We start from the raw sequence: 26,956 nt of genomic DNA on the forward strand, positions 1-26,956 counted from the left end.
CACAGAAGAGACGTTGCGAGCCTTTTCCTGTTCTATCATTATTTTCATGAGAAGTGCTCGTCTGAGCTTCAATCTGACCCTCCCCTTGCCAAATTTTCACAAATAACACTCATCTAGCTACAACCACTATCAACAATTTCCCCCACTCTCTATCTGTGCCTAAATCTAAACGCAAATTCTATGAACAAAGCTTCTTTTCCAGAACTGCCCGCCTGTAGAGCTCTGTTCTGCTGGTCTGCTTGCCAGCTGCCTACAATATGGTTGTCTTAAGTCCAATGTAAACAAGTTCTAGTTGAATATGCTCCCTTAAATAATCTAAGTTTACCCAATTTCTACACTAACGATTACTACACTGTTGTTCTGGTGACCTCCATGCACTTATTGACCCTTATGCTCGAGTGGCCTTTGGGCCTTGATTTGACAACCTACACCCGATGCATGCATGGAATAAAAAAATGTTTAAAAAATAACGAGGAACACATTAAGCCTAGTTTTTATCAAACAACAGATCTAACACTGAAATCCAGTTCCATCCTACAAGCGGCGTTCAATAAGTAATACCCCTGACCCACTTCCAGTTGTCTGATATAGTTGAAATTTTGCATGTACAAGGATTTATATCTCTATGGGTTATGTGGCAAATTGTAACCCTGAACTAATTGTAGTTTCTGACTTACAGGTGTTTGAATTGAATCAGGTGTGAAATACTGTTGAGTGTCGTGCAGTGATCCGGTTTTTGTATTTGAAAGCACGCACAAGACTTCTGATGAAATGAAAGAAACGTATGGTAATGATACCCGATCATACGACCTTGTAAAACTTTAGCATTGTGAATTCAAAAATGTCCTGAAATCTGTGGAAACAGCTCCCAGACCTGGTCTCCCTTTCTTATATTGATGAGGCATCTGTCAGTCAAGTTTATGCTAAACAACTCAAGAGGTCAAAAATCTGTGAAAACTATCAATCATGACCATTCATGTATACCAGATGGATTCCCATGCTGCTGCTACCTTTCTAGAAGTGAGAATGTGGAGTGTTCGCGAATGAATTCGAAGATGAGTCAAATTTTTCCAGCAACTTCTGGAAAGCCGCATAGAAGTCCTTGAGTGTGAGCGTGTCAATGACCCTCATCACAGCCGCTTGCATCTCCTCAATTGTCTCATAACAACAGCCTCTAAGGTTTTCCTTGAGCATAGGGAAACACAAAAAGTCACAGGGAGCAAGGTCTGAACAATAGGGAGGATGAGGAAATATCTTGATACCCATCTTGATCAAATAGTCTGAGACAACGATGCAGTTATGGACTGGTGCATTTGCGCAAATCTTCCACATCTTCAGTCCCTCGTGAATAATTGTGTGTACAGTTTCCACACTGGCATCAAACTATACACTTATTGTCTCTATAGATACGCGACAGTCCTTATCCCTGAAATCCTTTATTTGGCCAATCAACTCTCACATTCTGACTTCCTTACTCCTTCAACACTGCTCATCATCCCTCACAGACTTACTACCTTCCTTGAATCTCTTATGCCACTCCAAAACTGATGCTCGATTCATGCAAGATGGTCCAAAGGCAGTTTGAAGCATTCCATACATTTCTGTACAATTTTTTCCAAGTTTAAAACCGAATTTTATTGCATATCATTCTTCTAAAGTATCCTCACCTCTAGATTGCATTTTTTAAATTTACTAGCTGTGACAATTGGGCTTTATTAGAATGTATTCCAGTTTCTACTGTAGCTGTTCATTTGAGCCTAAAATCATAAAAACTTTGTGTGAGTTCGTCCCTATGGACTCGGAAACGGCTGGGCTCGTTTTTATGAAATTTCACACGAAAGTTCCTCATGTGTCTGAGAGTGTTCTCAGATAGAAATATTGATTAAACTCCGTCTAAGAACACTCTCAGACGAAAAGCACATTTCTCTTTCTCACAAACTGCCTTCTATCTATCTACTATTATATAAAAGGGACTTTGTGTGTTCCCTATGGACTCTTAAATGATTAAATTTCACATGAAGGTGCTTTATGTGCCTGGCACTGTTAAAACAGAATTTTATTGCATATCGTTCTTCTGAAGCGTCCTCGCATCCAGATTACATTTTTTAAATTCACTGGCTGTGATGATCGGTCTTTATTAGGATGTATTCCAATCGCTACTGCAGCTGTTCATTTGAACCTAAAATCATAAAAATTGGCCAGTCATCTCATAAGATGTATAGCAATACTGAATTTGCAAGAGTCTACGACAATTTTAAATGCCTGTACAAAAAAGGTTGGAATGGTAAGTGCTCGACTGAGCTTCAATCTATGCCCCCCCCCCACCAAATTTTTACAAGAAACACTAGTCTAGCTAAAAACACCACCAATAATTCCCCCCACTCTTTATCTGTGCCTGACCCTAAATTTAGATTCCATGATCAAAGCTTCTTTCTTAGAACTGCACGTCTGTGGAATTGTCTTCCATTTTCCTGCTTTCCAGCTGACTACAATATGGTTGTCTTCAAGTCTAATGTAAACAAGTTCTTAATGAGCTGTTCCACTTAAGTTAACAAATTTACAGAATTTCCATACCTAACGATTACTATATTGTCCAATTTCTACTGTACACTCTTAACCCTTATCCTCAAGTGGTCTCTGGGCCTTGATAAGTGGTTATGCTTATGTAAAAAACAACTTATTGAAGGTACCTTGTATATGAACTAATTCAAGTATACTGTCGGACGTGTCCTGCACCATGTGGGCGCCCTTTTCAAGGTAAATAAAGATTACATAAAGTGATGGTGTCGTAATGGAGGACCAATTATCCTAACCTTTCCATATGTAATGTCGGACTATGTTTACCGAGCACTGAGATTTCAACTCAACAAAAGTCGCATAACAGTTTAGGATTAATATTTAAAGAAAGACCTACATAAAAAAAAAAAAAAATCTGCGTCCAAAAAATGGCAAATTATTGTATGACCAAATGATTTAAAAGTCAAGCAAAGAAAATGAAGCAATGATTGATCTTTATTATTGCCAATACCAACTGATTGATTGACTATTGATTATTTCTGAAGCACTTATTTATGTGATATGAAAATTTAGATTGAAATTAGCATTCATTACACTCATTACACATGGTGTTTATGATGGTCACAGGTGTTCATGCATTATTAATACCTCTACTGTTATAGAAAAGGAACTTTGTCTCTTGGTGTGTGTGAGTTCGTTCCCTATTGACTCGCAAATGGTTGGGCCGATTTTTATGAAATTTTACACAAAAGTGCTTCATGTGTCTGGGAGTGTTCTCAAATAGAAATATTGATTAAACCAGTCTAAGAATACTCTCAGACAAAAAGTACATTTGTATGAAATTTTATAATAATCGGTCCAGTCGTTTTGGAGTCCATAGGGAACTCTCTCTTTCTCTCTCTCTCTCTCTTTCTCTCTCTCTCTCTCTCTTTCTCTCTCTCTCTCAAACTTCCTTTTATCTATCTACTATTATATCGAAGGGACTTTGTGTATCTGCGAGTTTGTTCCCTATGGATTCCTAAATAGCTGGGCCGATTTTTATTAAATTTTACACGAACGTACTTTATGTGCCTGGCAGTGTTTTTAGATAGGGTTTGTGTTAGAATGACTTCAATAAGTATTGGTAATCAAAATAATTGCAAGAAAAAAGAAACAGGCGATTTTGAAGAAAGTTAACAGCTTATACAGCCTAACATTACAAGTGCATTTGATAAGTTTTATTACTACACAAGCAGAAAGTCTCGAGATATAAAGTGAACAGTAGATTCTTTGATATGACAGGGGCACGTTTGAAATGAATATTTCTATTTAAAGCACAATTGAAGCATGATACTTGACTTTTGCATTTTAAACTTTAATTCAAGCCACTATATATAAAAACTAGCTTGAGTGCCCAGGTGTTTGAAGGTGTTTGTTGAGCAAAAAAAAAAAAAAAGTTGTAGTAGGCAGGCTCGAACCCGTGATGTGAAGGTGGAAAAGAAAGTAGAGGTGTGTGTGTGAAGGTATTGGTTGAGCAGAAAAAAAAGAATGAAAATTGCGAGAGAAAAAAAAAATAAATAAAGGAAAATTGCGAGAGCAAAAAAAAAAAGAAGGAAAATTGCGAGAACAAAAAAAAACGAATGAAAATTGCAAGAGCAAAAAAAAAAAAAGGAAAATTGCGAGAGCAAAAAAAAAGAAGGAAAATTGCAAGAGCAAAAAAAAAGAAAGAAAATAGCGAGAGCAAAAACAAAAAAATAAGGAAAATTGCGAGTGCAAAAAAAAAAAGGAAAATTGCGAGAGCAAAAAAAAAAGGAAAATTGCGAGAGCAAAAAAAAAAAGGAAAATTGCGAGAGCAAAAAAAAAAAGGAAAATTGCGAGAGCAAAAAAAAAAAGGAAAATTGCGAGTGCAAAAAAAAAAAGGAAAATTGCGAGAGCAAAAAAAAAAAGGAAAATTGCGAGAGCAAAAAAAAAAGGAAAATTGCGAGAGCAAAAAAAAAAAGGAAAATTGCGAGTGCAAAAAAAAAAAGGAAAATTGCGAGAGCAAAAAAAAAAAGGAAAATTGCGAGAGCAAAAAAAAAAAGGAAAATTGCGAGAGCAAAAAAAAAAAGGAAAATTGCGAGAGCAAAAAAAAAAGGAAAATTGCGAGAGCAAAAAAAAAAAGGAAAATTGCGAGAGCAAAAAAAAAAGGAAAATTGCGAGAGCAAAAAAAAAAAGGAAAATTGCGAGAGCAAAAAAAAAAAGGAAAATTGCGAGAGCAAAAAAAAAAGGAAAATTGCGAGAGCAAAAAAAAAAAGGAAAATTGCGAGAGCAAAAAAATAAAGGAAAATTGCGAGAGCAAAAAAAAAAAGGAAAATTGCGAGAGCAAAAAAAAAAGGAAAATTGCGAGAGCAAAAAAAAAAAGGAAAATTGCGAGAGCAAAAAAAAAAAGGAAAATTGCGAGAGCAAAAAAAAAAAGGAAAATTGCGAGAGCAAAAAAAAAAGGAAAATTGCGAGAGCAAAAAAAAAAGGAAAATTGCGAGCGCAAAAAAAAAGAAGGAAAATTGCGAGAGCAAAAAAAAAAGGAAAATTGCGAGAGCAAAAAAAAAAGGAAAATTGCGAGAGCAAAAAAAAAAAGGAAAATTGCGAGAGCAAAAAAAAAAGGAAAATTGCGAGAGCAAAAAAAAAAAGGAAAATTGCGAGAGCAAAAAAAAAAAGGAAAATTGCGAGAGCAAAAAAAAAAAGGAAAATTGCGAGAGCAAAAAAAAAAGGAAAATTGCGAGAGCAAAAAAAAAAAGGAAAATTGCGAGAGCAAAAAAAAAAGGAAAATTGCGAGAGCAAAAAAAAAAAGGAAAATTGCGAGAGCAAAAAAAAAAAGGAAAATTGCGAGAGCAAAAAAAAAAAGGAAAATTGCGAGAGCAAAAAAAAAAAGGAAAATTGCGAGAGCAAAAAAAAAAAGGAAAATTGCGAGTGCAAAAAAAAAAGAAGGAAAATTGCGAGCGCAAAAAAAAAGAAGGAAAATAGCGAGAGCAAAAAAAAAAAGGAAAATTGCGAGAGCAAAAAAAAAGAAGGAAAATTGCGAGCGCAAAAAAAAGAAGGAAAATTGCGAGAGCAAAAAAAAAAGGAAAATTGCGAGAGCAAAAAAAAAAGGAAAATTGCGAGCGCAAAAAAAAAGAAGGAAAATAGCGAGAGCAAAAAAAAAAAGGAAAATTGCGAGAGCAAAAAAAAGAAGGAAAATTGCGAGCGCAAAAAAAAAGAAGGAAAATAGCGAGAGCAAAAAAAAAAAGGAAAATTGCGAGAGCAAAAAAAAAGAAGGAAAATTGCGAGCGCAAAAAAAAAGAAGGAAAATTGCGAGAGCAAAAAAAAAAGGAAAATTGCGAGAGCAAAAAAAAAAAAGGAAAATTGCGAGAGCAAAAAAAAAGAAGGAAAATTGCAAGAGCAAAAAAAAAGAAAGAAAATAGCGAGAGCAAAAACAAAAAAATAAGGAAAATTGCGAGTGCAAAAAAAAAAAGGAAAATTGCGAGAGCAAAAAAAAAAGGAAAATTGCGAGAGCAAAAAAAAAAAGGAAAATTGCGAGAGCAAAAAAAAAAAGAAGGAAAATTGCGAGAGCAAAAAAAAAAAGGAAAATTGCGAGAGCAAAAAAAAAAAGGAAAATTGCGAGAGCAAAAAAAAAGAAGGAAAATTGCGAGAGCAAAAAAAAAAAGGAAAATTGCGAGAGCAAAAAAAAAAAGGAAAATTGCGAGAGCAAAAAAAAAAAGGAAAATTGCGAGAGCAAAAAAAAAAGAAGGAAAATTGCGAGAGCAAAAAAAAAAAGGAAAATTGCGAGAGCAAAAAAAAAAGAAGGAAAATTGCGAGTGCAAAAAAAAAAGAAGGAAAATTGCGAGCGCAAAAAAAAAGAAGGAAAATAGCGAGAGCAAAAAAAAGAAGGAAAATTGCGAGCGCAAAAAAAAGAAGGAAAATTGCGAGCGCAAAAAAAAGAAGGAAAATTGCGAGAGCAAAAAAAAAAGGAAAATTGCGAGAGCAAAAAAAAAAAGGAAAATTGCGAGCGCAAAAAAAAAGAAGGAAAATAGCGAGAGCAAAAAAAAAAAGGAAAATTGCGAGAGCAAAAAAAAGAAGGAAAATTGCGAGAGCAAAAAAAAAGAAGGAAAATTGCGAGCGCAAAAAAAAAGAAGGAAAATAGCGAGAGCAAAAAAAAAAAGGAAAATTGCGAGAGCAAAAAAAAAGAAGGAAAATTGCGAGCGCAAAAAAAAAGAAGGAAAATTGCGAGAGCAAAAAAAAAAGGAAAATTGCGAGAGCAAAAAAAAAGGAAAATTGCGAGAGCAAAAAAAAAAAAGGAAAATTGCGAGAGCAAAAAAAAAGAAGGAAAATTGCAAGAGCAAAAAAAAAGAAAGAAAATAGCGAGAGCAAAAACAAAAAAAGAAGGAAAATTGCGAGTGCAAAAAAAAAAAGGAAAATTGCGAGAGCAAAAAAAAAAGGAAAATTGCGAGAGCAAAAAAAAAAAGGAGGAAAATTGCGAGAGCAAAAAAAAAGAAAGAAAATAGCGAGAGCAAAAACAAAAAAAGAAGGAAAATTGCGAGTGCAAAAAAAAAAAGGAAAATTGCGAGAGCAAAAAAAAAAAGAAGGAAAATTGCAAGAGCAAAAAAAAAGAAAGAAAATAGCGAGAGCAAAAACAAAAAAAGAAGGAAAATTGCGAGTGCAAAAAAAAAAAGGAAAATTGCGAGAGCAAAAAAAAAAAGGAAAATTGCGAGAGCAAAAAAAAAAAGAAGGAAAATTGCGAGAGCAAAAAAAAAAAGGAAAATTGCGAGAGCAAAAAAAAAAAGGAAAATTGCGAGTGCAAAAAGAAAAGAAGGAAAATTGCGAGAGCAAAAAAAAGAAGGAAAATTGCAAGAGCAAAAAAAAAGAAGGAAAATAGCGAGAGCAAAAAAAAAAGAAGGAAAATTGCGAGAGCAAAAAAAAAAGGAAAATTGCGAGAGCAAAAAAAAAAGGAAAATTGCGAGAGCAAAAAAAAAAAGGAAAATTGCGAGAGCAAAAAAAAAAGGAAAATTGCGAGAGCAAAAAAAAAAGAAGGAAAATTGCGAGAGCAAAAAAAAAAGGAAAATTGCGAGAGCAAAAAAAAAAGAAGGAAAATTGCGAGAGCAAAAAAAAAAGGAAAATTGCGAGAGCAAAAAAAAAAGGAAAATTGCGAGAGCAAAAAAAAAAGAAGGAAAATTGCGAGAGCAAAAAAAAAAGGAAAATTGCGAGAGCAAAAAAAAAAGGAAAATTGCGAGAGCAAAAAAAAAAAAAGGAAAATTGCGAGAGCAAAAAAAAAAAAAGGAAAATTGCAGGAGCAAAAAAAAAAGAAGGAAAATAGCGAGAGCAAAAAAGAAGAAGGAAAATAGCGAGAGCAAAAAAGAAGGAAAATAGCGAGAGCAAAAAAAAAGAAGGAAAATAGCGAGAGCAAAAAAAAAGAAGGAAAATTGCGAGAGCAAAAAAAAAGAAGGAAAATAGCGAGAGCAAAAAAAAAGAAGGAAAATAGCGAGAGCAAAAAAAAAGAAGGAAAATTGCGAGAGCAAAAAAAAAGGAAAATTGCGAGAGCAAAAAAAAAGGAAAATTGCGAGAGCCAGAAAAAAGGAAAATTGCGAGAGCAAAAAAAAAAAGAAGGAAAATTGCGAGAGCAAAAAAAAAAAAAAAGAAGGAAAATTGCGAGAGCAAAAAAAAAAGAAGGAAAATTGCGAGAGCAAAAAAAAAGGAAAATTGCGAGAGCAAAAAAAAAAAGGAAAATTGCGAGAGCAAAAAAAAAAAAGAAGGAAAATTGCGAGAGCAAAAAAAAAAAAGAAGGAAAATTGCGAGAGCAAAAAAAAAAAAAAAGAAGGAAAATAGCGAGAGCAAAAAAAAAAGAAGGAAAATTGCGAGAGCAAAAAAAAAGGAAAATTGCGAGAGCAAAAAAAAAAAGGAAAATTGCGAGAGCAAAAAAAAAAAAGAAGGAAAATTGCGAGAGCAAAAAAAAAAAAGAAGGAAAATTGCGAGAGCAAAAAAAAAGGAAAATTGCGAGAGCAAAAAAAAAAAGGAAAATTGCGAGAGCAAAAAAAAAAGAAGAAAAATAGTGAGAGCAAAAAAAAAGAAAGATTTCCTTCTTTTTTTTTTGCTCTCGCAATTTTCCTTCTTTTTATTTTGCTTTCGCAATTGTCATTTTTTTATTTTTTGCTCTCGCAATTTTCCTTTTTTTTTTCCGAGGAAAATTGCGAGAACAAAAAAAAAACAGAAGGAAAATTGCGAGAGCAAAAAAAAAAAAGATTTCCTTCTTTTTTTTTGCTCTCGAAATTTTCTTTCTTTTTTTTTTGCTCTCGCAATTTTCCTTCTTTTTTTTTTTGCTCTCGCAATTTTCCTTCTTTTTTTTTTTGCTCTCGCAATTTTCCTTTTTTTTTTGCGCTCGCAATTTTCCTTCTTTGTTTTTTTTTTGGTCTCGCAATTTTCCTTCTTTTTTTTTTTGCTCTCGCAATTTTCCTTCTTTTTTTTTTTTTTTGCTCTCGCAATTTTCCTTCTTTTTTTTTTTTTTGCTCCCGCAATTTTCCTTCTTTTTTTTTTTGCTCTCGCAATTTTCCTTCTTTGTTTTTTTTTTGCTCTCGCAATTTTCCTTCTTTTTTTTTGCTCTTGCAATTTTCCTTCTTTTTTTGCTCTCGCAATTTTCCTTTTTTTTTTTGCTCTCGCAATTTTCCTTCTTTTTTTCTGCTCTCGCAATTTTCCTTCTTTTTTTTTTGCTCTCGCAATTTTCTTTCTTTTTTTTTTTGCTCTCGCAATTTTCCTTCTTTTTTTTGCTCTCGCAATTTTCCTTCTTTTTTTTTGCTCTCGCAATTTTCCTTCTTTTTTTTTTTTTGCTCCCGCAATTTTCCTTCTTTTTTTTTTTGCTCTCGCAATTTTCCTTCTTTGTTTTTTTTTTTGCTCTCGCAACTTTCCTTCTTTTTTTTTGCTCTCGCAATTTTCCTTTTTTTTTTTTTGCTCTCGCAATTTTCCTTTTTTTTTTTGCTCTTGCAATTTTCCTTTTTTTTTTTTTGCTCTCGCAATTTTCCTTTTTTTTGCGAGGAAAATTGCGAGAGCAAAAAAAAAGGAAGGAAAATTGCAAGAGCAAAAAAAAAAGGAAGGAAAATTGCGAGAGCAAAAAAAAAAGGAAGGAAAATTGCGAGAGCAAAAAAAAAAGGAAGGAAAATTGCAAGAGCAAAAAAAAAAGGAAGGAAAATTGCGAGAGCAAAAAAAAAAGGAAGGAAAATTGCGAGAGCAAAAAAAAAAGGAAGGAAAATTGCGAGAGCAAAAAAAAAAAAGGAAAATTGCGAGAGCAAAAAAAAAAGGAAAATTGCGAGAGCAAAAAAAAAAGGAAAATTGCGAGAGCAAAAAAAAAAGAAGGAAAATTGCGAGAGCAAAAAAAAAAGAAGGAAAATTGCGAGAGCAAAAAAAAAGAAGGAAAATTGCGAGAGCTAAAAAAAAAAAACAAATAAGTAAAAATTGCGAGAGCAAAAAAAAAAGAAGGAAAATTACGAGAGCAAACAAAAAGAAGGAAAATTGCGAGAGCAAAAAAAAAGGAAAATTGCGAGAGCAAAAAAAAAGGAAGGAAAATTGCAAGAGCAAAAAAAAAAGGAAGGAAAATTGCGAGAGCAAAAAAAAAAGGAAGGAAAATTGCAAGAGCAAAAAAAAAAGGAAGGAAAATTGCAAGAGCAAAAAAAAAAGGAAGGAAAATTGCGAGAGCAAAAAAAAAAGGAAGGAAAATTGCGAGAGCAAAAAAAAAAGGAAGGAAAATTGCGAGAGCAAAAAAAAAAAAGGAAAATTGCGAGAGCAAAAAAAAAAGGAAAATTGCGAGAGCAAAAAAAAAAGGAAAATTGCGAGAGCAAAAAAAAAAGAAGGAAAATTGCGAGAGCAAAAAAAAAAGAAGGAAAATTGCGAGAGCAAAAAAAAAGAAGGAAAATTGCGAGAGCTAAAAAAAAAAAACAAATAAGTAAAAATTGCGAGAGCAAAAAAAAAAGAAGGAAAATTACGAGAGCAAACAAAAAGAAGGAAAATTGCGAGAGCAAAAAAAAAGGAAAATTGCGAGAGCAAAAAAAAAAGGAAAATTGCAAGAGCAAAAAAAAAAGGAAAATTGCGAGAGCAAAAAAAAAAAGGAAAATTGCGAGAGCAAAAAAAAAAAGGAAAATTGCGAGAGCAAAAAAAAAAAGGAAAATTGCGAGAGCAAAAAAAAAAGGAAAATTGCGAGAGCAAAAAAAAAAAGGAAAATTGCGAGAGCAAAAAAAAAGGAAAATTGCGAGAGCAAAAAAAAAAAGGAAAATTGCGAGAGCAAAAAAAAAAGGAAAATTGCGAGAGCAAAAAAAAAAAGAAGGTAAACTGCGAGAGCAAAAAAAAAAAAAGGTAAAGTGCGAGAGCAAAAAAAAAGAAGGAAAATTGCGAGAGCAAAAAAAAAGAAGGAAAATTGCGAGAGAAAAATAAAAGAAGGAAAATTGCAAGAGCAAAAAAAAAAGGAAGGAAAATTGCAAGAGCAAAAAAAAAAGGAAGGAAAATTGCGAGAGCAAAAAAAAAAGAAGGAAAATTGCGAGAGCAAAAAAAAAAACAAAGAAGGAAAATTGCGAGACCAAAAAAAAGAAGAAAAAGAAAAAAAAGAGGAGTAAGCAGGCTCAAACCTGTAACACGTCAGTAGAAAAAGAGGTGAAAAAAAAACTAAATGGTCTTATGTTCCTACAGTGGTTGTGACGTCACGGGCGGTCAAAATAACACATTTTATGTGACGTTGAGGGTTGAATGACTTGCAAAAAATGTCAGAAAAAAAGTGCCCAGTTGAGGGTGAAGGAATTAATGTTTTTGGCCAATTTTTCGATATTTGTTGTCCGAAGTGTCGAGCTTCAAAACGATACCAATCACATGAAAATCCGTCGCCTCTATCGAAAGTTTTAGGCAGACATACATACATACATTTTAAACAGACAGGTGAGATTTATATTATAGACTAGCGGGGACTGCCGGGGTGTTTCGAGGTGTGTGTGCTTTTGGGTAAATCAAAGCAAAAGAATAATAAAAAATCGTTGGGTGTTTGTGTCGTGGGGGGTGGGGGAGTGTGAACAAAAAAATTTTGGTACGTATGTAGGAAGAATCGAACCTGAAGCCTTGAGGCGAAGTTGAAAAATAAAGTGTGACATGTTTGAATTAATTTAAGTATTAAGAATTGGCAGGTGCCCGTACTTAATGACTTAATGAGGTCAACTTTCACTGCGGGGCAGTTTTTTTTTTTTTTTTTTTGTTTCCCCAAGATGTTGTGGGAGGAAATCAGTTTCTCATAAAAAGAGGATTGTCCAAATTGAATAGCAATTGTCTGATACAAGGAGAAACTCTGCATTGATCGAAGCTAATTGCTTTTGGATGTTCCCGGCGAACGATGTGTTCAGCTTAGTTTCGCTTTTACACGAAAAAGCCGAATCAACACATGCCGATCCAAAATTGTGGAATATTTAGCTTTTCAAAATCGGGCAAATTAAATAGACAGACGACCCCCGTTGTTAACTTGTAGCTATTACGATTTACATGTGATATAAAAAGTTTTAAGAATGAGCGAGCCGAGTGAGAACCAAGTGGAAAAAAGCCTTTTGTAGACATACACAAAAAGCGAACGTACATACATACACACACATTTTCGCTTTTATATTTATAGATGATTCTATAAAATTAACAGGTTCTCTACAGTGCAATGTAGACTATTGTGGAGTAAGTCACTGTGGGGAAGCATGTGAAGCTTTCTCCAGGTGCACAGCAATGGGTCCCCAACTAGAGCAGGCAATCATCGATTTGATTAAAAAATAGGTGATTTCACCGATTTTGATGACAATAAAAATATTGTAGTGTTAAACATTCAATCCCAGGCAATGCCGAGTCTCCTTGATAGTTTAATCAATATTTTTAGCGTGGTGGTAGAAACTTAGGTTACAGACTCTGTGATTTTGGTCTTGAATCTTGCTAGGTTCAACCATGCTGATGAGTGATAAATGACGAAACATGTGTCCATAGATAATTAAAATTCTTAAAATATATGACACTTCTCAGGTGGAATATCACAGTGAAGGGATAATTATTTCTAACTAGCATTAAGGTAAAAAAAAATGCTCTTTCATATTGAACTCATTCAAAACATATCGCAAACAAAAATAAGCAAATGATATCTATAAAAACTAGCACAAGTTAGCTCAGTGGTGAGGCGTCAGGCCACAGACTCTGGACTCCTGGTTTCAAATCTTGCTTTGTTCGGCTAGTGAGTTATATAATGACAAAACATGTATCTATGGATGATTAAATGTTGAAAGGATAGACGGTTGTGGAGACAGAACATATTGAAAGATAAAATGAAAAATAATAATAAAAAATTTTTTGGATCAAAATGAAAAATAAAAAAAAAAAGTTAAAAAACAAAATGAGAAAATAATTAAAACAAAACAAAAAAACGAGCGATTGACCGGTTTCATTTAGATCAATGAACATCTTCAGAAAAAGTGAACTATTAAATCCGACCCCCAGCTAATTACTGGTCAATTTTTATTATTTCTTTTATTCTTTTTTTTTTGTACTCATCTAGAACTTACTTTTCTGCAGTTTATGCTAAGCAGCCGAAAAAACCAGCATGATTAAGCAATCCTCAAACGATGATAGGAACAGAATTCAATTATTTGATACTATACTTAAAAAAAAAATTGTTTTCGATCATACTTGTTTCCATAAAAAAAATTTCTTTTCATCGTTACAAAAAACAAGCAGTTATCTAAATTTAAACTTTACTTGCAAAAAACACTCCAAAAAAAAAAAGAAAAACTTTTGATTTTCATCATAGTTGTTTCTATGTTTTTGTCTTTAAAAAAAAACTAAAAAAACTTTAAAACATTTCTTTTTTAAATTTAATATAGTTTTCTTGAATAAAATAAAAATATTTCCTTCATATAATTAAACTTATTTTCTCGTGTTGAAGTTTTGTTTTCAGCATTTTGAATTTATTGTTTTTTATTATCCCTTCCCCCCCCCCCCAACCCTGCAGCTTTTCAGCCTGCTTACCATAAACTGCCGGCAGATGGCGACTCAGCCATGAGTAAGGTTTTGGATCAGTATTTTTTTCTTTTTCTTCTTTTTCTCCAATTATCATTTTTTTTTTTTTGCATGCACTATATATTTTTAAATAGCAGGTGCTAAAACATCACATTTTGTATCTCTTTTCCTTTTGTCGTTTTTTTTGTGTCACAATTGCGTTTGTGTAATAAAACCATGTGTGCTCCCATTCGTTCAACAAATACCAACCCCTATAGTGTTTTCGTGTTTTTTCTCTCCTTCATCTTCTCTTCTGGTCATGTCGTTGTCTCTCACATTAATTGGCTGATGTGACCTTGGGTCAGGTTCTGGATCAGTACCTTTTCTTTTTTCTCCCCCCCCCCTCCCCATGCAATAACAATAATAATCAAATTCCGACATTTAATTTCATGATGAAATAAGAGTTTTTATTTTATGAAATAATTTTTTCGGCAAGTGTTATCATATAATCTGCCAAAATCCTACACTTTTCTTTTTTGGTCTTTAACCAAATCGCATTACTGATTCATTCCATCATTAAATTTCATTGCAAACTGACCTCCATTTTCTTTTACATTTTAACATTTTTTTACATTTTAATATTTTTTTTACATTTTAACATTTTTTTTACATTTTAATATTTTTTTTACATTTTAATATTTTTTTTACATTTTAACATGTTTTTTACATTTTAATATTTTTTTTACATTTTAATATTTTTTTACATTTTAACATTTTTTTTACATTTTAATATTTTTTTATATTTTAATATTTTTTTACATTTTAACATTTTTTTTACATTTTAATATTTTTTTATATTTTAATATTTTTTTACATTTTAACATTTTTTTTAATAAATTACAAAATATTGAAATGTAACATGTTTCTATCAAATCTTATTACTTAGATGCCAAATTATCAGATTACTAAGAAAAGTGTGACATAATTATTACTGAATTATTTACAAGTCAGTTTCATTAAATTAAAATCTCTAGAAAAAAAGTGATGCCTCAATGTAGTTCTATTTCTTGAAATATCTCAAGCTGTTTTCCATATTTGTCTTCAAAAATGTTTATCTTTTAATTCAGGTTCTTGAAGAACAGCTTCATTCTAATTGTGTTGATGTTTCTGTTAGTTATCATCTACATATTAATATGATAGTGTGTTATTTTCTGTGTCACACTTACATCCGGGTTATTTAATTGTTATGTACTTCCATTTCTTCTAATAAATAATTTTACCAGGAATTCTTCATAAGTTTTGGTTTCAGTTTCGATTATAGCTGATGGTACTTAGGTCATCTATTTTTTTATGAATAATTTTATCAAGAACTCTTCATAAGTTTTGGTTTCGATTATAATTAATGGCACTCCAGTAATCTATTTTTTTTTTTTAAATAATTTTATCAAGAACTCTACATAAGTTTTGGTTTCGGTTTCGAGATTATGGCTGAAGGAACTCAAGTTATATATATATATATGGCACAATCACGTTGACACAACGGTTCTCGCCAGATCACCAAAGTTAAGCAACGTTGAGCCTGACCAGTACCAGATGGGTGACCATTTGGGAAGGCTAGGCGCTGTATGTACCTTCTGAGAAGGTTGGGCGTGGGGCCAGCATCCTCACCCTGTAAAAAGAACCCCTCGCTACAAAAGCATCTACAAAAGTTGTAGACGGCTTATGCCCCTCCAGGGGGCTCAAGGGCTATGGATATATATATATATATATATATATATATATATATATATATATATATATATATATATATATATATATGTATGCATATATAATTTCATAAGTTTTTATTTTGATTTCGATTCAAGCTAATACATGTAAGTCATATGGATATTTTTTATTTTTGAAATCGCAACTTTAGAATATATAAAAATCGATAGAACATTAACTCTATAATAATATATATAACTTTAGAATATATAAAAATCGATAGAACATTAACTCTATAATAATATATATAACTTTAGAATATATAAAAATCGATAGAACATTAACTCTATAATAATATATATAACTTTAGAATATATAAAAATCGATAGAACATTAACTCTATAATAATATATATAACTTTAGAATATATAAAAATCGATAGAACATTAACTCTATAATAGTATATATAACTTTAGAATATATAAAAATCGATAGAACATTAACTCTATAATAGTATATATAACTTTAGAATATATAAAAATCGATAGAACATTAACTCTATAATAGTATATATAACTTTATAATATATAAAAATCGATAAAACATTAACTCTATAATAGTATATATAACTTTATAATATATAAAAATCGATAGAACATTAACTCTATAATAATATATATATAACTTTAGAATATATAAAAATCGATAGAACATTAACTCTATAATAATATATATAACTTTATAATATATAAAAATCGATAGAACATTTACTCTATAATAATATATATAACTTTAGAATATATAAAAATCGATAGAACATTAACTCTATAATAATATATATAACTTTAGAATATATAAAAATCGATAGAACATTAACTCTATAATAATATATATAACTTTAGAATATATAAAAATCGATAGAACATTAACTCTATAATAATATATATAACTTTAGAATATATAAAAATCGATAGAACATTAACTCTATAATAATATATATAACTTTAGAACATATAAAAATCGATAGAACATTAACTCTATAATAATATATATAACTTTAGAACATATAAAAATCGATAGAACATTAACTCTATAATAATATATATAACTTTAGAATATATAAAAATCGATAGAACATTTACTCTATAATAATATATATAACTTTATGATATATAAAAATCGATAGAACATTAACTCTATAATAATATATATAACTTTAGAATATATAAAAATCGATAGAACATTAACTCTATAATAATATATATAACTTTAGAATATATAAAAATCGATAGAACATTAACTCTATAATAATATATATAACCTAAGAACATATAAAAATCGATAGAACATTAACTCTATAATAATTTATATAACTTTAGAACATATAAAAATCGATAGAACATTAACTCTATAATAATATATATAACTTTAGAACATATAAAAATCGATAGAACATTAACTCTATAATAATATATATAACTTTATAATATATAAAAATCGATAGAACATTTACTCTATAATAATATATATAACTTTAGAATATATAAAAATCGATAGAACATTAACTCTATAATAATATATATAACTTTAGAATATATAAAAATCGATAGAACATTAACTCTATAATAATATATATAACTTTAGAATATATAAAAATCGATAGAACATTAACTCTATAATAATATATATAACTTTAGAATATATAAAAATCGATAGAACATTAACTCTATAATAATATATATAACTAGAATATATAAAAATCGATAGAACATTAACTCTATAATAATATATATAACTAGAATATATAAAAATCGATAGAACATTAACTCTATAATAATATATATAACTTAAGAACATATAAAAATCGATAGAACATTAACTCTATAATAATATATATAACTTTAGAACATATAAAAATCGATAGAACATTAACTCTATAATAATATATATAACTTTAGAACATATAAAAATCCATAGAACATTAACTCTATAATAATATATATAACTTTAGAATATATAAAAATCGATAGAACATTAACTCTATAATAATATATATAACTTTAGAACATATAAAAATCGATAGAACATTAACTCTATAATAATATATATAACTTTAGAACATATAAAAATCGATAGAACATTAACTCTATAATAATATATATAACTTTAGAACATATAAAAATCGATAGAACATTAACTCTATAATAATATATATAACTTTAGAATATATAAAAATTGATAGAACATTAACTCTATAATAATATATATAACTTTAGAATATATAAAAATCGATAGAACATTAACTCTATAATAATATATATAACTTTAGAATATATAAAAATCGATAGAACATTAACTCTATAATAATATATATAACTAGAATATATAAAAATCGATAGAACATTAACTCTATAATAATATATATAACTTTAGAATATATAAAAATCGATAGAACATTAACTCTAATAATATATATAACTTTAGAATATATAAAAATCGATAGAACATTAACTCTAATAATATATATAACTTTAGAATATATAAAAATCGATAGAACATTAACTCTATAATAGTATATACGAAATCTGCAAGAATTAAAATATCATATTTAAGCGTACTTTTCCACCAGGCTTTACCGGGCGTTCGTGCTAGGTTAGATGAATACTTTTGCAGTTTTAACAAAAAAGCTACAATAATATCAGAGCGTCTCGATTTACACTGAACATATACAGAATGTCAATATCAGTGTGGAAATTTCACAGGTATTATTATTATTACTAGCAGAACCTGTGGAAATTCCATGGCGGCATCTTCCATATATTGCTGTTAGCCTTTCTGTGGATGTTCAGCATGAATGAAGACTCTGTGATATTAATGTAGCTCTTTTGTAAAAACTGTGAAAGTATATATGTAAGTAATCTGGTTAATGCAGTGTCATAATATATATATGATTATTACGGTTTATTTCTAATATCCTTATAGAAGCCTGTGACATATTTCCATTGTATGGACGCCTGACGCAAATGGAAACCCCACAATATCATTATACTATCATTAAACAGAACAGATACTACACTTGACTCCTAGCCAGAAGACCAAGAAGGTATATTTTAGTTTCACGTGATATTATTAAAAATTTATTTTTTTACATTGCGTCTTCGGTGACCAGAAAATCCTGTTTATTAACAAAAAAAGGATAGAAGGTGATAACATGCTACAAACATTAAATTAACGATTTAATAAATAGGATCTCCCTATCGAATAATTTATAATCTGGAAACTGTGACACATGTATTTACGTACGCATGATAAACATTGATATACGGATTAATTTGAATATTTGCACACGATAGGGCAACTGTTTACCTCACTTAGATTACTTTCGGCCAGAAGCTGCAGTCTCCTCTGCTGCCAGTCATCATGGGTTCGTTCCACTGGACATGAGCATTGGAGGTTCAGAGGGTATCTATCTGATGCGCAACAGATACTGCACCTAAACTGCGCAAGGAAGTTTGGAGCCAAGGTGGAAAGTCCTGTGGTGATGGAGTGAGACTACGCAAACACCCCAACTAGTCATCGTCAAGATTGACGGACTGCATGATGATGATGATGATGATGATGATGATGATTGCAGAAGCCAAAACATCATCATCACATTTACGTTCTCTTTTTGCCGTTTTTCTCAATTTCACTCCTAGACAAGGTTCAAAAGAGAGTCGCCAATCTGATAGGCCCTGAACTGGCATCTAAGCTTCAGCTTCTGTCCCATCGACGAAATGTTGCATCCCTCTGCCTGTTCTACAAGTATTTTAATGGTGAATGCTCTGACGAACTGCAGACACTTGTGCCCCCACGACATAGACACCCTCGACCAACCCCACAGGCAGCTAAATCCCACCCCCACACAGTAGAGATCTCTAGATGTAAAAGATCTTTCTACTCCAGTAGTTTCTTCCCCAGAACTGCTAGACTCTGGAATTCCATTCCAAGTCCCTGCTTCCCTAACTGTACTGACATGCAGAAGTTCAAGTGTAACGTGAACCGACATCTTGCTGCCCAAATCCCAACATAGTGCCCCAGTAGTTGCTGCCCCTGATAGTAGCTCCCCACACCAAATTGGCAATGTGCCTTGTTTGGGGTGAAAATGTAATAAAAAAAAAAAAAACACTAAAAGAGTGTACATATTTAATTTATGGGCACTTTTGTGACAATTGCTTTTGCGATGGTTGATGACAAGAGTTGAGAGGAGTTGCAAGTTGGACAAATCAGAAGGCGTGTTGTGGCTCGGACTAGATGCAATTTTCTATCTATATAAAAGCCAGGTACGTCCAAGGATGGAGTACTGTTGCCACATCTGGACAGGAGCTGCTAGAAAGGACTTATCCTGCCTTGACAGTTCAAAATAGACTTCGTAGCCTTGTAGGAGATGTTCTTTTCTCTTCTCTGCAACCTCTTTCTCACAGAAGAGATGTTGCGAGTTTGTCTCTGCTTTATCGTTATTTTTATGGCAAGTGCTCGACTGAGCTTCAATCTATGGTCCCCTGTCGCCAAACTTTCACAAGAAACACTAGACTAGCTGAAAACATTATCAATAATTTTCCCCACTCTTTATCTGTACCTAAACCTAAACATAGATTCCATGAACAAAGCTTCTTTCTTAGAACTGCACGCCTGTGGAATTGTCTTCCGTTTTCCTGCTTTCCAGCTGACTACAATATGGTTGTCTTCAAGTTCAACGTAAACAAGTTCTTGATGAGCCGTTCCACTTAAGTTAACAAATTTACCGAACTTCCATTACTAACGATTACTATATTGTCCAATTGACTACTGTACCCTTATCCTCGAGTGGTCTCTGGATCTAGATAGGTGATTATGCCAATGTAAAAAAAAAAAAAAAAGGCCTCGATAGATGACCATGGAGCTGTGGACCTGAGCATGATGATATTTGAATGAATCAGAATTTGTGTTTGGTTTTTCATACTTGTGAACCCGTGCACGTCTCTCTCAGTGAGAGATGATGACCTGGTTTTCTTACATAACTAGCATTAAAATTAACCACTTTTTCCCCCATTGCACCATTTGCTCAAGGTCGAAGGAGAGGAACTCAGAGAGATCTTAATCATTGTTAGCCTTTGAAGTGTTGCTATAGGTGGTAGTGTTGTCTGCATCTCGACAAATAAACTTAGAATGTGATTTTGGAAATCATAGATGAATAACGTTAATCCTTGAGGCATGCCACTATTGATATGTTGAACTTCTGAGAAAAGATTCAATGATTGAGAAGACATTTCCAGATATTCCATAGCTGGATAGCTTGCGAAGTAGACCATTATATGCCAAACTCTATCAAATGTCTTTGATATGTCAAGACCTATCGCTCTTGAGAGGAAACCCCTGTTGATAAATTCATTAATCCTGTGTGAAACTACAGTCAGTACATCAGCTGGACAGAAACTGTATTGCTTGTTGTTGAGTAGACTGTTTATGCTGAGGTGGCTGAAAACTTCTCTATTTATCGTGGATTCAAGCAACTTACTCATGGCACATGGAAGGGTAATGTGTCTGTACTGTGATGCAGAAGACCAATCTCCAGTGTTTTAACATGGGAAGATTGATAAGGTTTTTTAAGGCATTAAGGAAGCATTTCTCCTTTAGGAATCAATTGAACAGTTTTGTAAGAATAGGAGCTAGTTTCGGTTGCAGTTTTTTTTAGTCCAGTTGCTTTGTTGGAATTAAAGTTTTGGCAACATCAATGAGAGATATGTAGATGTCGCTCAGATTATTTTCAGTTTTGAGAGGAAATTCAAGAGATATGTGGCCCTGATCACACAGGATTGACTTTGATGCAAAGTTTTTGACAGTTTGGCTTTGTCGGATACTGATGAAATCCTCTCATATAACTATTCTCTTCATTATTAGTTTTCTTTCAAGTGATTGCTATAAAGGTTTAGGTGATCCTTGAGGCACGCCAGCGTCGAGTCATGAGTAAGTTTTTTTTTTTTTTTTACTCACGTTAACCCCTAACAAAGCATATACCACCACTTGGACATAAGGGGCTATTATTTGGGACCTACGAAAAATTAACAAGATGTTGGTTTACGCTACATTTAAACTTCTGCATATCAGTACACTCAGGGAAGCAAATAGCAGGAAGGGAATTCCAAAGTCCAACTGTTCAAAAGAAGACTCTATTAGAGTAGAAAGCTTTCTGGCAATTGGGAACCTCAACAGTGATGGGATGTGATTTTGTTGCTAGGCGGGTCTTTCGGGGGTATGTTCATCGAAGGGGCATAAGAGCTAACAGTTCATCAGAACACATTCCATTAAAATACTTCTAAAACAAGTGTAGGGATACAACATTTGCAAAGTTGAATCAGTGATAGAGAAGTCGGCCACTTCAACAAAAACAACCTACTCAATAACAAGCAATACGGTTTTTGTCCTGCAACATCTACAGCTGATGTACTGACTGTAATTTTACACAGGATCAGTGAATCTATCAGCAATAATAGGTTTGGGTGATTAATATTTTGTTATTTTTTATGCATTTTATTATTTCTCTACTGCTGCTATTTTGTTGTGGGTTTTTAAGTTTCTGCAGCAAATGTGGAACAGTTTAAGGTTATTTTTATTGAAAATGTTGTGCGATTTTTTCTGATGAAATTCAGGAATTTCTTGCCAAGGTGAGTTTTAGAATCAAATTATCAGGTGGTGTATACCAAATGATATTCTTTTTTTCTTCAGACGGGTATAAAAATTAATCAAATTGATTGCCTGAAATCCTAAATGGTCAGAGAAGAATCCAATCCAGTGACGAAGAAGTGGAGTAAAAATATCCTGCCTTGACAGAGTTCAAAATAGACTTCGTAATCTAGTGGGGGATGACCTTTTCTCTTCCCTGCACCCTATTTCTCACAGAAGAGACATTGCGAGCTTGTCTCTGCTTTACCATTATTATCATGGCAAGTGCTAGTCTGAGCTCCAATCTATGGGCCCCCTCACCAAACTTTCATGAAAAACACTCGTCCAGCTGAAGCCACTACCAATAATTTCCCCCACTCTTTATCTGTGCCTAAACCTAAACGTAGATTCCATGAACAAAGCTTCTTTCATAGACCTGCACGCTTGTGGAACTCTCTTCCAATTGCCTGCTTTTCAGCTGACTCCAATCTGATTGTCTTCAAGTTCAATGTAAACAAGTTCTTGATGAACCGTCCCCCCTAAGTAATCCAATTTACAAAATTTCCACTACTTATGATTACTATGCTATAATCCCATTGACCCTTATTCTCGAGTTGCCCCCGGGTCTTGATAAATGGTGACTCCTTTGTCAAAAGAAAAAACAACAAAAAAAATAAAACAGCTTCCTTTACAAGAACCGCATAGAAATAGTGAAATAGAAATTAGGTTTGTGGAACTCTTTTCCTGCTGACTGTTTTCCTTCTACCCACAGCCTTGGTCTTTTCAAAACTAAGATCAATAGGTATCTCCTGTCTTTGCAATAATCATCTTTCGTTCTTGTTAGCTTCTTGCATAAAATTGCTTCATGCCTTGTCTCGAGCAATTTTCATAAAATTAAAAATTTATTTTTCACAAGTTGTCATTGCATTTTCTATATAGAGAATCTGTACCTGTTGATTGCTTTTTGTTGCCTTTCAATTCGATTCCTGAAAGAAAAAGTAAAATTTATGTGGTGACAAAGCATCAACGATATTAAAACACATTATTTTTTACACAAGTTTTATATTTATTTATAAAAACAAATTTTTTACACGTTTTATATTTATTTATAAAAACACGAATTTTTTTACACAAGTTTTATATTTATTTATAATAACACGAATTTTTTACACAAGTTTTATATTTATCTATAAAAACGCAATTTTTTTTTACACAAGTTTTATATTTATTTACAAAAACACAAATTTTTTACACACGTTTTATATTTATCTATAAAAACACAAATTCTATACGTTTGATGATTCCTTACGAGCATGAAATGTGGGAGATTCTGTTTAACGATATCTTTATTTATTTATTTATTTATTTATTTATACGCTCGATCTGACATTTTGATCACTTGTCGTCCATATTTCATATTCTTCATTAGCTATTTACACGAGACATACACATTTTAATCACGATTTTCTCTAATTCAGATGCTAATGTATAACATAAGAAATAGAAAAGAAACATTTCTCATATGTACACAGCTTTATTTTCTCATATAACCCCTATACGTTTTGAAGGGATTTTACCATATATATACATATATATGTTTTATTTTTTTATTACCGTTTTATCTGTTTAGTTACACATGTTTCGGTTGCCGAATCATATATACGATCCAGCAACTTCGCCAGGCTTTACAGAAAAAAGCCTGACGAAGTTGCTGGCAAAGTATATATTTTTTAACACATGTAATACCAAATGTAATTTTAAAAAACATCATTTTAAGCACCTAAATGAGCACCCTCGACAAACCCGACAGGCTGCTAAATGCTAAATCCTACCCCCACACTGTAGAGATCCCTAGATGTAAAAGATCTTTCTACTCCAATAGTTTCTTCCCCAGAACCGCTAGACTCTGGAATTCCATTCCAGGTCCTTGCTTCCCTAACAGTACTGATATGCAGAAGTTCAAGTGTACCGTGAACCGACATCTTGCTGCCCAAATCCCAACATAGTGCCCCAGTAGTTGCTGCCCCTGATAGTTGCCCCCTACATCAAAGTGGCAATGTGCCTTGTTTGGGGTGAAAATGTAATAAAAAAAAAAAATAAAATAAATAATCTGTCCGGGAATGACGGAAATGTTTCAGTCGAAAGCGCTCGCTATGCAAAAACAAACATATGGATCAAAATTATACAAATCCGAAGATTAGAAAAAGTAAAAACAAAAAAAATCAAACAAAAAAAATTTTTGATTATTTTCGTTTTTACCTTTTCTAGCCGAACTGATGAGCTGTGATACAGTGAAACAGCACTGTATTTGGATGACTATAATGCTCTCTATCTTGGGTTGAGCTTATTGGGAAGTGATATACAATTTACCATTAACGTATTAAGCGATGCTCTTTTTGTAAACAAATCGAGCTTAGGCATTTGGACGATGTCAAAACATCGTTAATTCACTACCCACACAGCAGCAGCTGTATATCGTAATGGTGAGAAGGCTTGACTGTCGTTTGGGCAGTCGGGTTTCGATCCTGGCTTGAGATAGTTGCCTGTCTAGCAGCATTGTATTGTATGTGGATGACTAATATATATATATATATATATATATATATATACTGTATGTGGATGACTATATATATATATATATATATATATATATACTGTATGTGGATGACTATATATATATATATATATATATATATATGAAGGTTGACTGTCAGCTTATGAAGTCAACATTGACTTTGTGAAAAAAAAAATTTTTATTGAAAAAAAGTGACCGTAACTACTATAATAATGTCTTGTTTAATTTTTTGTCGTTTTGTCTGTCTGTCTGTTTGTTTACAAATTACAAAAGGTAAACTATTTCACAAATTAATTCGTAGCAAGTTAAGATATTTGATGTATCTTATATAGTATGTGACTAATCCCTCCACTTGGCAGTATGTTTCCACCGGGCAATGCCGGGTATACACAACTAGTGTGTATATTTGCAGTTTCATCAAATACTTTTGCATACAAAATCCCATCCGGCATTTGGCTAATTCCTACCCTCTGATGAGAAGGAAAGTATTTTTTTGAAACTCTGCGGATTAAGAACTATCCACTGATTTAGTGTTTCCTTTTCAGATTAAATATGTTTTTAACTCTTTTTCAAAGTGGTTTTTAACATGTTTTATTAACTATTTGCTCTTATATATATATATATATATATATATATATATATATATATATATATATATAAATTTTTTTAAATCTATGAAACAGCTACATGGTAAGAAGCTGATGATCCCCGTTTTCTATTTACAAAATTTTAGTTAAGGTTTTCTCTTTCATCATTATGTAGTTAAATTCTGTTTTACAATTGAAGCCTTTTGCGAAATCGGCTTATGCAAATGCTCAGTCTATTTCTATTTAACAATTTTAGTTAAGGCATTTTTTTTTTTTTTCATCCTTATATAAATGAATTCTGATTGGTTATTAAAACCTTTTTAGAAATGGGATTATGTAGGTGCTAAGTCTGCGATAGGTTAAAATTAATTTTTTATTTTTGCATTTTTTTGTTCAAAGCTTCTTTAGACTATATATATATATATATATATATATATATATATATATATATATATATATATATACATACATACATACATACATACACCTTAAAAGTTTATATTTCGGTTTTAGCCCGGAAAAATCAGTGCAAAAGTGTGAAAATTAAAAAATGAAATTTGCCAGGCGAAGGTCGAACGCCACCATTACGAAGGCATACTTTTTAAATCATTACTATATATTGCATCCAATCTGTCTATCTATCTATTTATATATATATATATATATATATATTAGTCTAAAGAAGCTTTGAACAAAATAAAAGTCAGGCCCAAATAGCATTCAATCTGACAAATTAAATGTCATGTCATGGAAACGCGTTATGAAGTTTATAAAATTTTCTCAAATAGGCTGTCTTTATGTTTATAGATTATTTCTCATATATATATATATATATATATATATATATATATATATATAGTAAGTTATAAAATGTATATGGCGATTAAGCTACACTGAATATTCCGTGTTTCATCCACTCTAGGATTCTTCAGGCTTATGCGCGAATTCTGTGGTTGTTTGTCGTTTTTATATGCGCATCTTCTATTGAGATTTTAGTTAGCCAATCAGCTTTCTAGTATCCATCGCGCCCTTCCTATCGTCCAATGAGCAGGCATTTATCGGACAAAGGCCTATTTGACCTCTGGTTGACCTGTTCCTTTGTGTGTGCTCTATTTAGCCTGGATATCTAGTTTCTTGATCTGTTTTAAATCTAGGTTAGTGGGTTTTTTTTTTTATTAATGTTAGTTTATATATATATATATATATATGTGTACACACATATGCACATATATATATGCATATATATATATATGTGTGATTGTTTATGTATATTCATGTTTATTTAGTTTATTTATTTGTTTATTTTCTATTGTTTTTGTTAGTTTTAAAGCTATTTTGTATCGCTATCCTAGAGTAAATTTTATCTTGTGAACACAGTTGTTTGCTATTTCTCTTCTACAGTTTAATAGATGTTGGGATTCTTTAAAGTACAGGATAGCAAATTTTTCATGAAGGCATAATCTACATGGGTCGTCTAGATCCCTACACGTGGTAGCTTGTCTTATTATTTTCCATTCGACTACCGGCGAATGTCCGCTTTCCTTGAGTTCCCAGTGTTTATTTGCTAGTGTTGTTTTCATACGGTATATATATATATATATATATATATATATATATATTTATATATAAACTAACATTAATAATAAAAAAAAAATTTTAAATAAAAAAAAAACACTCATTGATTACTGTACACGCAATAACCCTTATCCCTGAGTGGCCTCAGGGCCTTGATAAGTGTAAGATGTAAAAAACAAAAAACAACGAAACTAAACATTATGTATGAATATGTGTTAAGATTCAAATCTAATTTCAAACTGTCGAGGGGGCACTAGAATACCCCAACTGTTCCTTTGCAAAGGGTAAAGCCCCTAAATAGGGCCATCTGAAAAAGATATGAACTGCAAAACTCAATCATGTT

At 31.8% G+C, this 26,956-nt stretch overlaps 1 long non-coding RNA gene across 1 annotated transcript in view; it reads left to right on the forward strand.

The window, feature by feature from the left end:
- The window catches only part of LOC145297820 (uncharacterized), a 237,296-nt gene that overhangs the window by 19,206 nt on the left and 191,134 nt on the right, over window positions 1–26,956 (forward strand). The window lies entirely within an intron of this gene.

The sequence above is a fragment of the Euprymna scolopes genome, chromosome 18 (assembly GCF_053919585.1).
Source record: "Euprymna scolopes isolate OS-2025 chromosome 18, ASM5391958v1, whole genome shotgun sequence".
NCBI classification, from domain to species: domain Eukaryota; kingdom Metazoa; phylum Mollusca; class Cephalopoda; order Sepiida; family Sepiolidae; genus Euprymna; species Euprymna scolopes.